General features: G+C 39.2%; 1 long non-coding RNA gene across 1 annotated transcript in view; it reads right to left on the bottom strand.

Moving 5' to 3' along the window:
* The window catches only part of LOC308058278, a 70,860-nt gene that overhangs the window by 34,890 nt on the left and 21,883 nt on the right, over positions 1 to 14,087 (bottom strand). Inside the window, exon 1 of the long non-coding RNA XR_013925763.1 lies at positions 255 to 14,087. This exon is cut by the window's right edge and continues 21,883 nt beyond it. This is a non-coding gene — a long non-coding RNA (uncharacterized lncRNA). The remainder of the gene's footprint in view (positions 1 to 254) is intronic.

The following is a 14,087-nucleotide window of genomic DNA, read 5'->3' as shown; positions in this document are numbered from 1 at the left end:
CTCTAAATTGGATGTATGTTATATGTGTCTGTAAATACGGTGCAAATATTGTACTTATATACCAGTTGCCTGCTGTTGTTTTTCTATTGCTTTCTCTACAAGCTCTTTAGCTGTCTCTGCTTTTCCTCTGAGTTCTGTGCCTGAGCAATGTTAGGGTGCTGGTTTGCCTGGTGATGCTTTATTGGGCTCCATGAACATTACTTTCCATTTGACTTGACTATCTTGAATTTGTTGCCATAGTTTATCAGTTTAACTCTACCCTGTTATGAAATGTATAGCAAATCTAAGATGTTTTGGGATCTATGGTGTGATGCTATCTCCATCTTTCTGCTTTTCTGTTCTACCCTACGCTTAGACTGAGAGAACTGAAAAATCCTCAGTAATCACTGAGGCCATGACAGCCTTTCTATGTGGTCCTAACTGCTCTCCTTGTCCTAGGGCAAAGAGCTGTAGCTCTTTGGGATCCCCAGACTCTGGGCAAACACTTTCTTCTAATAAGGATCACTTAGCACCTGGAGGAACCACTAAAAAGCTAAAACCACTTGAAAGAAGTACTTTGAAGGGTTAGAGAATATGACAGTAGAGAAAAAAATGAGTGAGTCAGTAAAAGCCCTGAGTCCTTCAGGTTTTCCAGCTGAAGAGTAAGCAAGTGGAGGACTACCTTCCAACCTGCAATCAGCAGACAGATGCTGCCTCAAGGAGATCAACTATCAAAGCCATAGGTAAAGAGTCAAATTTTATCTCCTGCGCAATCTGATTCTTCCAGATTTTGTCTCTGGAAGAGACAGCCTTGACCTGGGGATGCAGATCCTACCTGTCCTGTCAAATAGCCAACTCAGCAGGATGCTGGACTAGATGACCGCCTGGGCTTCCTTTCAAACTCTATTACCATGCAACCCTGTAATCCTAACCTTTATTGAACCAACCTTTGCCATAAGAAAGCCAACAGTGTAAGGAAAACTGTCAGTAGTACAAGAATGGAAAGTAATTGATGCCAGTAGGATTTTGTTAGTCTGAGCCCCAAAATGAGTTTGCTGTATGGTGGAACCACTGCCTAAGCATTTTCTTCTGAGCTGAAAAGGATGATGAGAGAACACATTGTCTTCGAAAACATTGGAATAAATCCAGTAAGTTTCTTAGCCCTAAGAATGCTGTTGCTCCCCTGGAGTACTTTTATTTTTTACAACTACATCCTGGACCATCCTAGTGTGAGTCAAATATTTTATGTTTCCCATTGTACTGCATGGTTGGGAAATGCATTATTTATCTTTCCTTTTTTTGATTTTGATTTTCTCTTGCATTCCTTTTTGGGTGGCACAAGCAGTTCAGAACAGACCCTCCTGTTTTTCTGTGCTTTTACAAAATGTTGTCACTGAGAAGTGTTACTGATACACACAGAAGGCCAGCTTTTTGGGGAAAACAAATCTTACCGCTTTCTACTGTGTCTCTGTTCTCTGCCTTTCCTCCTATTTATCTTCACTCAGTTCTTCCTGCTGACCCTGTAGCATGGCTGCAGTGATACATTCTTGAGTGTTAGAGATTAAGTGAAGGTTTCATAACGTCGCAACCTAAAGATCCTTTTGCTGATCTGCAGGCCAGGTGAAGTTATGACAGAGAAGTCTGCAATGCACTTTCCCATGCTTTTCTGCCAGGCCAGTTTGTTCTTTTTCAATGTTGTGATTCCCTGGATGGGTTCTGTGCATTTTTGTTCATTGTACCCATAGTAGATGATGTTTTCGACTGGACATTTCCATTTTTCTTTTTCACAAAGCAGAGAAGAAATGTTCTTAATGCATTTCTTTCAGTAGTTTTCTGGAACCATCCATTTGGGGAAAAAAAAAAAAAAGAGCAGAATGTTTTCTTTTTCTCATTATTTAATATTATATTTTATATAAAATACCAGAGGATTTATTAAACTGAATCATTTCATTACCTTTTTATAATGAGAAAAGTTTATTGGAGAACACAGAGTCATAAAGCCTTTTCCTATAAACATCTTAAATGATCTATTTGGGCTTCAATCTGCTCTTTCAACTCCTTCAAACACCATCACCTCAGTCACTCGCTGCCAGCCCGACTAGTAATCTGTTCAGACTGCTGATAAATATCTGTTTCCTTTGCAGACCTCCCTGTGCCGCACCTTCTGGCTTACTCTTACTGTTCCCTCTAGCACAATAGTATCAGCCGTTTCAAGTCTGAAAAAGATCCATTTGGGGGCTCTACACTGATCTTTTCTTTAGCACAGGGAGAACTCCAAAATGTAAAGGGAGAAATATCCACATCTCGTCTGGCATGTTTGCCAGGACTGAAGTCAGTGATGTCCACCAAGAAAATGAGCATCTGCCTGCTACTTTGTCAAGCTGCATTTTCACTGCTCTGACCTGCTTATGGTGGCCCAGGGGAAACTCATGGGCATAGGAATTAAATTACCCTCCGTGGGCGGTGAGTACAGCATCCTACTGGAGTTAGGCCTGTCACCTGATGGCAGTGCGCAAGGATAAGTGAACAGTACGGCTCTCATGGACCGATTGTAGCTAAACAATCCCATTGTATGAATCAATACCCCAGCGAGTAAACATTGGCTTGCATTTATGGAATGAATACACCCCTCAAAATGAACCTTTGGTGGAGAACTGGAGCATTTTGCCACTTCTGTTGTTTCTTGTGTTCCATGAAATTCAGTTGAATACCAAATTTTGTCTTGACAATTAGTGAAAAGCTGGTCATGGAACTGTCATCATGAATTTTGAAGGCAACACTTTTGCCGAAATGGTTAAGGAATTTTGTAATGTTCAAAGGAAAGGGTCTGGAGTAAAGTATTGTTTAGCTCTGTTGCCCAGTGAATCCACAGAGTTGTTGTGTAGGCAGAATTCTGTCACTTGTTTGTTCTCCCCATAGGCCTGAAAGATGCATTTGTACACTATTTTTCTCTGTTCTTATCACAGATAGAGCTATATGCATCAGAAAAATGTTAGAGTACATATGTCCTTTTCCTGCATGACTAAAAGGGAATTGTATTGTTTCATGTCTCAAAACCTCCTTTGGCAACTCTAACTCCTTATTAATTCATTAGCGAATTGGCAAATCGGCTGTGCGGGAAGAGTTTCAAGAGTTGCATCAGTTGGATCTGGATTAGTTTCTGACTGGATGTGAGATATTTCTGTTGCAGAAACATGCGCTCGACTTGAGATGCTACCTGCCCATGTTTGGAGCTCTCTACCATTTGAAACTCTCAGAAGAGTAACTGCAACTAGATCTCAGTTTATAGCATAGAATTACTATAGAAACACAGTGTTGAGTAAGTCGTGTGCTTTTTAGGAAAGAGCTGTTATTGTAATCTCCAAAAACAGTGGTCAGGCCTTAAAGGTTAAAAAAAATAAAGAGAAGTAAAACCAGAGAGTTGATGAAGAAAGTTTGAAGTTGCTATAAAGACTAGTTTTGATGCTTTAACTGATTATCAAGAAAGAGAAAATGTGAACAGTGACGGTATGGAAAATAATTGCAATAAATCTAAAAGTTTAAAATTAATTTGTTTTGAAAATGTCCAGAAGCCTCTCTAAGGATACATTACGTATGCAAGACTTAATTTTTAAGAGGTAATAACGTGAAATCAAGTTCTTTTTCTGAACAATTTTGAAACCTAAGGAAACAAAAAAGTCTTGAACAGATAATTGTAATAAAATGTTCATTGATCTTCCTCCCCCTTTTTGATGACTTTAGAAAAACTGTAATACTAATGATAACATCTAATTTTTTGAAATTATTACATGAAAGAGTTTGAATAGACTTGGGTTATGGGATCTTGTTCCTAAAAGATCTGAAGCAAATGTTACTTTGACTTCTGCAAATACAGTATTAAGTAGTCTTTAAAAAAAAACAACAAACAAACAAAACAAAAAACCCCACACCACCTTAAGTAACACAGTATCATTTCTGTCTCCTAACTAACTGGAAGAAGCAGCATCTGAAAAAAAATAAGTGGAAAGTAAATTATTCTTGGATTGAGAGTGTGACACACCAAGGACAAAGAGCAAGGAGACTAGCAGGCCTTGGGAAATCTTTAGGATGTATATAACCTTTTCCGGTGGTCTTCTCCAGCAGAAGTAGCATTTATTTTTGGCTATGTACCTGGACACCAGATTTAAAAATAGCTGGGTTCCTTCCTGCCTGAGGAAGAGAGAAAGACGTAAGCCAGATTTATTGGCTGACCTACAAGCTTTACATTTAATGTCTTTCTGGTCACATTTCTTGAAGACGTTGCTTTACAGACAGGGTGGTCAAAGCAGCAGTTCCACTGCTGATCCACATTAATCTAGATATTTACATGCAAACATATTTGTTCAGGTGCTGCATTCAGAAGAATACATACTCCATCCCAAACATTTGTGTACACAAAAATACTTTGCACAAATATTCCCAGAAAAGCAAACCAAAATGAATGCTTGCTTAATAATACAGGGGGGAATTTCTAAAGTGCTTAGCATTGCTTGTATTATGCTCCCCTATGTTTGTGAGAGCTTTAACTGCAGGCAGCAATAAAAAGAGAGTCAGAGGTAGCTTAACTCTTTGGAAAATTATATGAATTTTTGCTTGCACTTGTTTTCTTCAGAACCGGTGGAGATACATTTCTGTGGCAGTGTTTAAGAGGTAGAAATTCTTCTGATGTAGGATGCGAGTACCATCATATGGCTTTTTTTGTCATTGCATTGTGAGCTCTGTCTCTGAGACAGCCTTTGCAAACTGTATAATTGGGGAGACGGCAAGTGGAAGGACAGACATGTACTAATTTTCGGGCCTGGTATATATGTAGTGTATAAGAAGATGTTCATTCCAGAAGAGCTGTCCCAAAGCATCTGCAGGGACACGGCCACAACTGGCTCGTATTTTGGCAGCAGTTGAGGAAGTGTGGGAATTGGTCCCATTATATTCAGGGAAATTTAGGAAGTGTATACCCTGAAGTAAAGCTGCCCAAAATCATAATGCTTTTGCTACCACTTATCACTCAAAAAATAAACTTATCCTAAAAATATTTGACTTTCAAAAAAAAAAAAAAAATTCCACACATGACCTTAACTCTGTGATCTATGATAGTTTATGTAGTGCTGGTATAGATTAATGTAAGTTTTGCAGCATGATTTACCGATTAATGATGATGGCATCCAATTGTATGACTAAAATAGATGTCTGAAATTTATATAATGACTGATCATGTATGTCTACACAGTTGCAGATATGCACACTCAATATAAATATATATAAATATGAGTGGGGTTTTGTGTATCGTACCTGTCATTTAAATAGACAAAGACATATGGGCTTTACAGAACTTTCCCATTTTGGGAGATGTTTCCAAAGGTTCTCATACCCACTGGGCTGCATTGGCTTCCAGCACCACAGTCAGTGTGGCTTTTAATTTTAAGAGTAAATCCGTATATAAAAACAGAGGTATTTGGCATGTGCTTGCATACCTGTCTTAGCTCATTCTACTTGGCGTGATAAAATAACAGTGAAGCTGAGATGGCATGAGTTTTTATATATAACAAAAACAGAGTGCAAAGTCTCTCTCAGCTGTGGTGGTTATGTCCTGTGATCACAGACACAGGGCAGAACCCATAATGCTGTATATTCACTGCTATTGTTACCTGGATTAGTTTAAGCTATGATGTTTATCATCATGTGTGCTGTAGTCCCATTTAATTTTTTTTCTTTGATTACATCTAGGTCACTGTAGGACTTTCAAAAATCCTTCTCCATACCACTGAAATAAGAGGAAGAAAGAGAAGATACCAGCTTTTAACATTTCTGTTGCAAGACAGCATTTTTGAAAGCAGGAGGGAAAGTCCCGTAACTAAAAGCTGCTGATTACACTATAATTCATGGATTATTAATTACTGAGGTATTTTGCCATGTAGGCAGGTAAAGCTCCTGTTACCTTTTGAGCTGGTGATTCCAAAGCCACCTTGGTCTACAATTGGTCTACGAGAGCCGTACTGTTCACTTATCCTTGCGCACTGCCATCAGGTGACGGGTCTAACTCCAGTAGGATGCTGTACTCACAGCCCACGGAGGGTAATTTAATTCCTGTTCCCGTGAGTTTCCCCTGGGTCACCATAAGTGTTTTGTCTGTTCAGATGTTGGACGACTTTGTTTTCATTTGATCCACATAAACAGGGTCGTCAGATTTCTAGAAAGTGCTCAAAGTCTCAGAGGATTTAATCAGTAAATCTGAAGTGTCCTTCTCTGCCTGCAGCAGAGGTGGGATTTGGTGAGTAAACCGAATGCTGTTGTTTGCTGGGGCCTTTCCATGGCAGGGAGGCAGATACTGTTCTGTGGCTCAAGCCAGTAGCTTCCTAAGTAAGCTAAGTCAGGATAAGATTTAAACAGTTCCTTGTATGTAGAATAAAATCTGTGATCTGAAAAAGCTGTAAAATGACTGCACGTTCTGCACACCCTGGTACTTAGGATCTGTCAAATGAGGACAGATCTACTCTGCAATGACAAGGAAACAGGAGTATTCAAATAGTTGACTGTTAAAATAAAGTGGCAATAGTGGGATGAGATTACATGGCCAAAAATCTTTTGAAGAACCAGCACCTAGTTCTAGAAATGGATTTGCCCCTGGACAATTGGTTTCTTTACAAGTAGGATCAAAAGTTTACACAACTGGAGAACAGATCTGTTTTCCTTCTGATTCTTAATTTCTTGTTCTTGAGGCACCTGAAGTGTCATGGAAAGGCTAGGAACTTTTCATCCAGAGATGAATATCAGTTGTTTGGTTTTATTATACGAATAAATTTGCTTTCAGCTGGGACTTTATTTTTAACAAATAAGCTGTTTTACAGCTGAGCAAAATCTATAATCCCAAGTGCTAAGCTATGAGCAACAGTTCTTTCAGGGCTCGAAACACTCAAAAAGTTGGAAACCACAACAATTTAGTTGTGAAGTGGAATTACTCCGCTAACAGTAGGAGGGGTTTTCAAGTAGTCTTTGGTTTAGTCACCAAGTTATCGTAACTGTGGCCCTCTGCTTCTGATGTGGGTATTTCCAGTACTAAAAGGAAACTGTGAGTAGAAGTCTTAAGATGCAGTGTGATTAAGTCAAAGATATAAAGGCATGGATCTCTGAGGACCGAGGACATGAACCCAAGCAGGATTGATTTGCTTTCCAATTTTTTAAGAGCTTATGTTAAAACACACAGCTCTGTCAACAGAGCTCAAGAGATAGCTTTTACATCGCAGTTACATGATGTCTGTAATAGGGTTCAGTTATCGTGCTAACTGTATGTGAGGGATCTGCAAAAATTTTCCAGATTTGTAGGAGAAAAATAAAATGAATGCAGTCTGCTTCATATAACTGTCTGCAGTGAACAATAAAATGGCTGTAACAAGGATAATTTCTTCACATATGGAAAAAATATGGGTTTTCTATATACTTGTAATATATTTGCTTAAAATTTATTGCACATATATAATATATATCCCCTGTATAAAGTACTGTATGTTTAAAATGGGACAACTTTGCCAATTTCCATAATATTTCAAATATGTGGTATAACAAAATGCATTCAAAGTATCATTAGTATCATTAAAAGTTGATACTTCTAGAACATTTAAAATGTAGTTACATGTTGTCTTGAGTCTTTTTAAAGAAGCATGTGTGCAGTTGATTTTTCAGATATATAATTGATAAGCAGAAAATGGAGATCCCCTTCCCCTTTTGTGGAATATGTGACAAGATTTGTTCCAGAATAATAGTGTACAGCAGACTGAAGGTATGTGCATATGTTATCTCCCTGTGCTTCACGTCGCAGTGGTGTAAATATTTTCTGTCAGCTAGACTCAGTAGAAAGTCCTGACTTTTCTGTACTCTGATGATGCAAAGTATCCATAGGCTTGGCTAACCTGAGATAAACCAGCTTTATAGCTGTTTTGCGTTGCCAAAGGACTGCAAAGCAGCTGGAACTTATTGGTGAATCTGGTCTTGTATCTCTTCAGTGCATTTAGAAACCAATGTAGTTGGTTGGGTTTTTTGTTCTTTCCCCCCTCCCAGACATACAGCAGGTTGCTGTGCATAACGCTGCTCTAGAGTAGAATGTTTGGGAAAGGCTGTTTCGTATCCTGAAATGAGAAGCCAGCGTAGGTCAGAACTTAACAGCTCCTTGATGTGCAGTACTTGGGCCAAGCTCTGCCTTCAGAGATAGGATATAAGTAACTGGGAGCAATACACTTGCTTTGATGGATATATTTTATTTTTGGAAGTCACTCAAAAATGAACCTGGAGCGCTAATTCCCTGATGGCAGTTTAACAAAAATGGAGAGGATAACTGAAGGTACAGAAAATCCTACAATGACCAAACGGTGCAGTGTTGAGAAAGCTGTGCCTGAAGCTGAAGAGGAAATAGATTTCCTGGCCTGCAAGGCGGGGGCAGGGGAGAAAAAGGGGGAATGTAGAACTGTTCATACTTTTTATTTGGATGAAAATAGCAATTAAGAAAAAAAAAAAAAATCATAAGCAAGACTATTCTGTCCTTATAGCTTCTGCTTTGCATGAGTCTGAGGTTCAAGACCTCTTCTCTCGGAGTCAAGCCAGGACTTCAGCTTCAGCCTGTATACCAGCAGTGTGCCTGTTGTTTGGCCCTTCAGGTAGTGGAAGGGAAGGGGAGGGGTAAGAAATCATGCGATTTAAACAGAATTTGGGTCTTGGATGTGGAGCACTTTCCTTGAAGTTTAAATTGATACACTCCTACAAAAAGTTTGGTTTTGGCAAATCCATGCTATTTGAAGAGAAACACTCCTGTTAAAAAATAAAATAATAAAAAAAAATCGGAACAGCTGTAGTTATGTGGCCATTTTGGACTAAATCTACTTTGGCACACCTGTGTCTAAATCCTGTGATTCATGTTCTAAGCCTCTAACACTGAAATTCAGCCCCTTGGAAGCTCCTGTCCAATACCAGTGTTTCCAGCAGCCTTTGGTTGCTGCACTGATGTTCTTCGGGTACCAAAAGCGTTGCAGCTTGCTGGGCCCAGAAATGCATTGCCTGTGGCAGCATTAAACGCCAGTGCACCTGCCAACAGATGCCATGTCCAAGGCTGCACTCTGGGTGTTCTCCCACCTGAGTCGCCAGTGGGGTGCAAACCCACCAGTGTGTGCCGAGCTCACCTAATAAATAGCATTGGCTCTCTACACCGAGGCGCTGCTGCTGTGGCAGCTGCCATCTTATTACCCAGTTGCTCAGCATTTTGTCTCATGTCCAAGGTGCCAATTCATTTTATTTCTTTTCCTCTGCCTAAAGTGAATCAAAGACAGACTTCTGTGAGGATGCCTCGCCACTAGGCTGTGGGAGACTGCAGATGACGCTTTCTGCCCATTCCACAGATGCCATTAAAGTGTGCAGTGCTCCAAAGAGTACAGAGAACTTGCATATTAGCGCTTCATCCAAGATTTTGAAATGTTAACTAGAAGAAGGACTGTAGCTTAGCTTTTCCTCATGCTGGGAAGGTGCCTGATGATTTCACACTCTCTCTTCGCTCCAGTTACTATTTAATTATTACATGTGAAACATTTAACAGGAAGGACTGAGCCTATTTCTCTGCAAACTATAGAATATTTTGGAACGGGCAAACATCTTGTGGCTATTAGGGCACAGGAAAGCTAAGCATCTTGTTTAAAGTCCCACCAAGAGGTTCTGACAGCTGGAAATGGAACAGGCACTTTTTGATGCTTCATCCTGTATTTCAGCCATGAAGTGTTTCCTGGGTCCTTGATAGTACAGTAGGTATTCTGAACTACGATATTTTCCAATAAACTGACCATTTACTCTCTTCGTTTTCTTCTGGATGTGACACTGTTACATGGCACTAGCTGTGTCATGGCGGTTGTGATCATCAGTCACTTCCCTTATTTTGCAAGAAGGAGAAGTAGAAGAGGGGGAGCATTTAATGACTTACTACTTTGTGTGTGCAGCCATTCATGTGATTTCTGGATCTTTATGTGCCTCCCTTGCTTGTCAAGGTAATTTATTCTTGTGGTCCTGTACACCCTCGTTCATCCAGGAAAACCTTGTTTCCTACTTCCCATTCGTGCTAAAGTACTTTTTCCTTTAGGGAAGATGACAGAGAAGCAGTTTTTCCTTTTGAGATGTTTTGCTCCTGCAAGTATCTTCTGGTCAGGTAAACATTGTTCTCAGTGGTTTTCCTAGATGTTATCACCCAGATCTGCCTGCAAAACACTGGGGCCAACTCATAGACTATTTCTGAGGAGGGGAGGTCATACTGCATGTACACCAGGAGCTGTTAGAGCTACCTCAGACAGGTTATTTTCCCCTCAGGATACTAAATAGTGTCTGTGGCTTCACAGCTGTTGAGTTCTGGTAGACTTCAAACTACAGAGCTTTAATGGCAAGGGACAAACATGGCTTTGTTCTTAGTTTTCTACAAATTAAATTATTTTTAAGGGGTTGTGAACTTGATCGTGAACAGGCTTTGACATATATTCTTTGTTGATTTTAAAATTTCCATTCTATTAAATGGTTTGACAGTTACAAATTTATCCATGGAAATTACAATCTACTGTACTAAATACATAAAATCCAATAATAAAATTATGGGGAAACCCCCTGAAGACATTTATAAAGCCACATATAGAAAAATGTAAATCATTGAAAGAAACACCAGAGCATGGTGTAATTCATAACTATGTTAGTCAAATAGCCATGAATTGGTTTTATTAATAGGAAAAAAAAAAAAAAACCCACCAACCCAAATTATCTTACAGACTAAGCAAGCATTGGAAAACCCTATCTCCAGAGATCTCCATCACGTGCAGAAACACTGAAAGCAGTATTCTCCAGGAAGAAGGTTTCCATCTCTAAATCTCTTCCAAGAGCAAGGAACAAGTATATGTATAACATCTTCTCTCTCAGGTAACAAAATTTAGGTGCAGAACTGTTTTGAGGGAAGGGGTTGGGCATAAGCATTTGGACTTAGTCAACTGAAACTGGTAATAGACTTATGCTTGTTCTTAAGTAAAGGACAACAAAAGACCTAAAAAATATACAACACTACTGGATCAAATAGTTTTAAATGGTTTCTGAAAATGCATTTTCATTCAGAGCCTTAGTTATCTCTTTTCCTTTTTTTTCTCACAGTTATAACAGTGTTCTTTAATATTTTCATTTTTCTCCCTGGAGTTCTGGATGGGTCGTGTAGATGTTGCTTATCATTAAATGGCATCAAATGACTATACAACTTACAGAGAGAAGATTGCTTGCTACTTTTTGTGCTTACCATTAACTAACTACAAGTTCAATTAATTGGAAGTTAAACCCAGAGACTTTTTTCTAACAGTGGCCGATAACATGTATTTCTTGAAAACCTTGCTAAAGTTGCTTGAATAACATGATAAGCAATGAGCAACATATTCAAACAGAATAATAAAAACTCCCATCAGATCAAATCCTTTTCAAGCCAACCAGATGCTAATACTTTTCAGCAAAGTTCCAGTGAAATGGTTAACTTACTAAGGGGAGAAAAAATATGTGCACCTTTACTGTTTTAATTATTATTTTTAAATCTAAAAAGGCATAATTATTAAGAGAGCAATCTTACAGCTCTTTCTATCCATCAGACTCCTGGACTGCTATAAGTCTCAGGAGAAAGTCTTTTCTCGCAAGAGTTATTAGAACATTTCTAAATCAGCTGCTGGCCAAAATGAACCTCTAAAGTTTTAGAAGTTCATAAAATGTTAAGTACATATTTCTTAGGCTGTTCCTGGTTGTTCTGGAGGACAGCTTAATCAGTTCTCTCGTCAGCATTGTTTCTTGTTCCCCAAGGGAATATTCTACAATATGTTTCCTTTGACATGTAATACAACTTCAGTTCAGTGTAATCTCTTGCAAGATGATAGCGTGAATTATATAGAAGAAACATATTTCAGTAAGATTTTGGTTATTTCAGGAAAAGTCAACTGCTAGACCTAGAGACCAAAACCTGTAAAACTCCTAAAGTTGGCTGAACTAGTGAGTGGAGGGCCCTTTTATGCAGTTTGAGTTTTGAGAAAGCAAAAGCAGAAACCTGAATGGAATGCTGAAATGATTATTCGAGCTCATATGGATGAAAAGCTGCTATAAGACCCATCTCAATTTTACCTTTATTTTGCTAAACTATATATAGATTAGGCACAGTCATGTCCATTAGTAATTTCTGTCTTCCTCTCATGTAAGCATAAAACTAGTTTAACAGAGTTTCCTGGGAAGAGCATGATGCATCCAAAACACACAAGTCCTCATCCAGCTTCCTGTCTGTAGGTAAAGCTGCAGTCATTTTGGATTAGCGATAAACGGTCATGAAATTGGAAACAGGTTCTCCCAGCTTTACAGAAGAATCTGCAAAAACATGAATACTTGTACCCAGAAAGTATGATTCCAATTCAAACATCATAAAATAATATACAGTGCATGCTTAACTGCATGCAGGGCCATAAGAACGTATTAAATGACATTGCCAGATGCCAAAGACAAATATAGTTTCAGCATTCAGATGTATAGGAACCTGAAGGAGACTATGGCTTAACTTGAACTACTGTCAGGGATTTATTTCTGTAAAATTATTTTCTTACCCCATCACTTTTTGCCCTTAGTTTCTGTTATCATTCCACTTGTTCCTGGCACGTATGTTGCAACGTTATATCATGTGTCTGAAAAAGCTCTGATACAGCCTGAGCACTGTTCAGCTGTGTTGACTAGGTGACCTCTTCTTACCATTCCTTGAAGCCCTTGAGTGTGCAAGTCCCCTCCTGGAAGTGAAGAGTGATAGAGATACTGGGGGAGACCTCGTCAAACTTAATGTAAAATGTATGTTTTTGTTCACAGGCTGCGTAATTGAATTGCCACCCATGAGCTTTCAGCTGAACAGGTTTCATTTTTGCAGTCAAGTGATGCGAGGTGGGAGACCTGAGGGAGGAGAAGGTCGATACAATCGTCGTTAGTCCTTCATACAGCTACTGCAGTTTCTACACGGTACTACTGGGATCACAAAAACGAATGTTGAGCTGAACACCAGCCCCATGCAATCTGAGAGAAAAACACAGGTAGAGTGAGTAATTCATGCTATTCATTATTCTAAGGACTCGGAGCGTGAAACTGTATTCAAATTTAGATTCCAAACTACAGATATATGTCATAATTAAATGATGCAAGTTGGGAGGGAATGACCTGAGAAATCACTTTAGGTATCTCATAAAAAAATTGGGGGGTGGGTCATTTGCCAGCACATAAATCTAAATCTGGAGCTCAGCTGAAGCAGTCCAAAGTGAAAAATCAACATCTTTTTGCTCATGCTTCCTGAAATGTTTAGGCTGCGAAAGATGAATGCTAGCAAACCAAGTTTTTTCAACCATAAGATAAAGTAATAATGAGAAGTGGCTATGAGGAAGACCTGTAAAAATGACAAAAGTAGCCAGACTGCTGTTTTCCAAAATACTTCCTCTCATGCTTGAAATGAATTAGGGATTTCCATAGGTTTTCAAAGTGCCCTTGAATTATAGCATTGGTGCCAGATGATAACATCTGTCCCAGCAGGATATGAATCAGAACAATATAAACCAATGACCTTCAGCTGAAAATCAAAGATGCCCCATACTTACCATTGTAAATGTGGGTTAAAATCTCATATTTTTTTATTGCTATGACTGATATTGGTGCCTCTGCATGGGAGTTGCAGACTTGCAATCACAATTGCTCCGTATCCTGTAATTTGTCACACCAATGGAGTTTTCAGGTTTTCACATTTAATGCCAGTTTTGTGGTACTGGGGTGGTCACCAGTTTGGAAGAGACCACTTAAAGAGTCTTGCTTTCTCAAATGATCGTTCTCCTGAAAGACTAGGGCAAGTATTTCAGCTCCCTCAGGTGCCAGAGGTGGAATTGAAAAGCCTTACAGTAAGAGTGCTTGCTAGGGGTCTGCAGCTCTGAGGTGCATAAGGCTTGAGCAGGGATCCGAGTGCTGGTTATTCACATCCCTGGCAAGCACTCCTGCAGGCTGGTAAGTGAGTGACTCTTCAGCTGTTTGCTTTTCCTTCATAATCTGCA

Source organism: Falco punctatus (genome assembly GCF_963210335.1).
Source record: "Falco punctatus genome assembly, chromosome: 1".
Taxonomy (NCBI): Eukaryota; Metazoa; Chordata; class Aves; order Falconiformes; family Falconidae; genus Falco; species Falco punctatus.
Note: the sequence above shows the minus strand (reverse complement) of the source record. Positions and strands in the feature narration are given on the sequence as shown.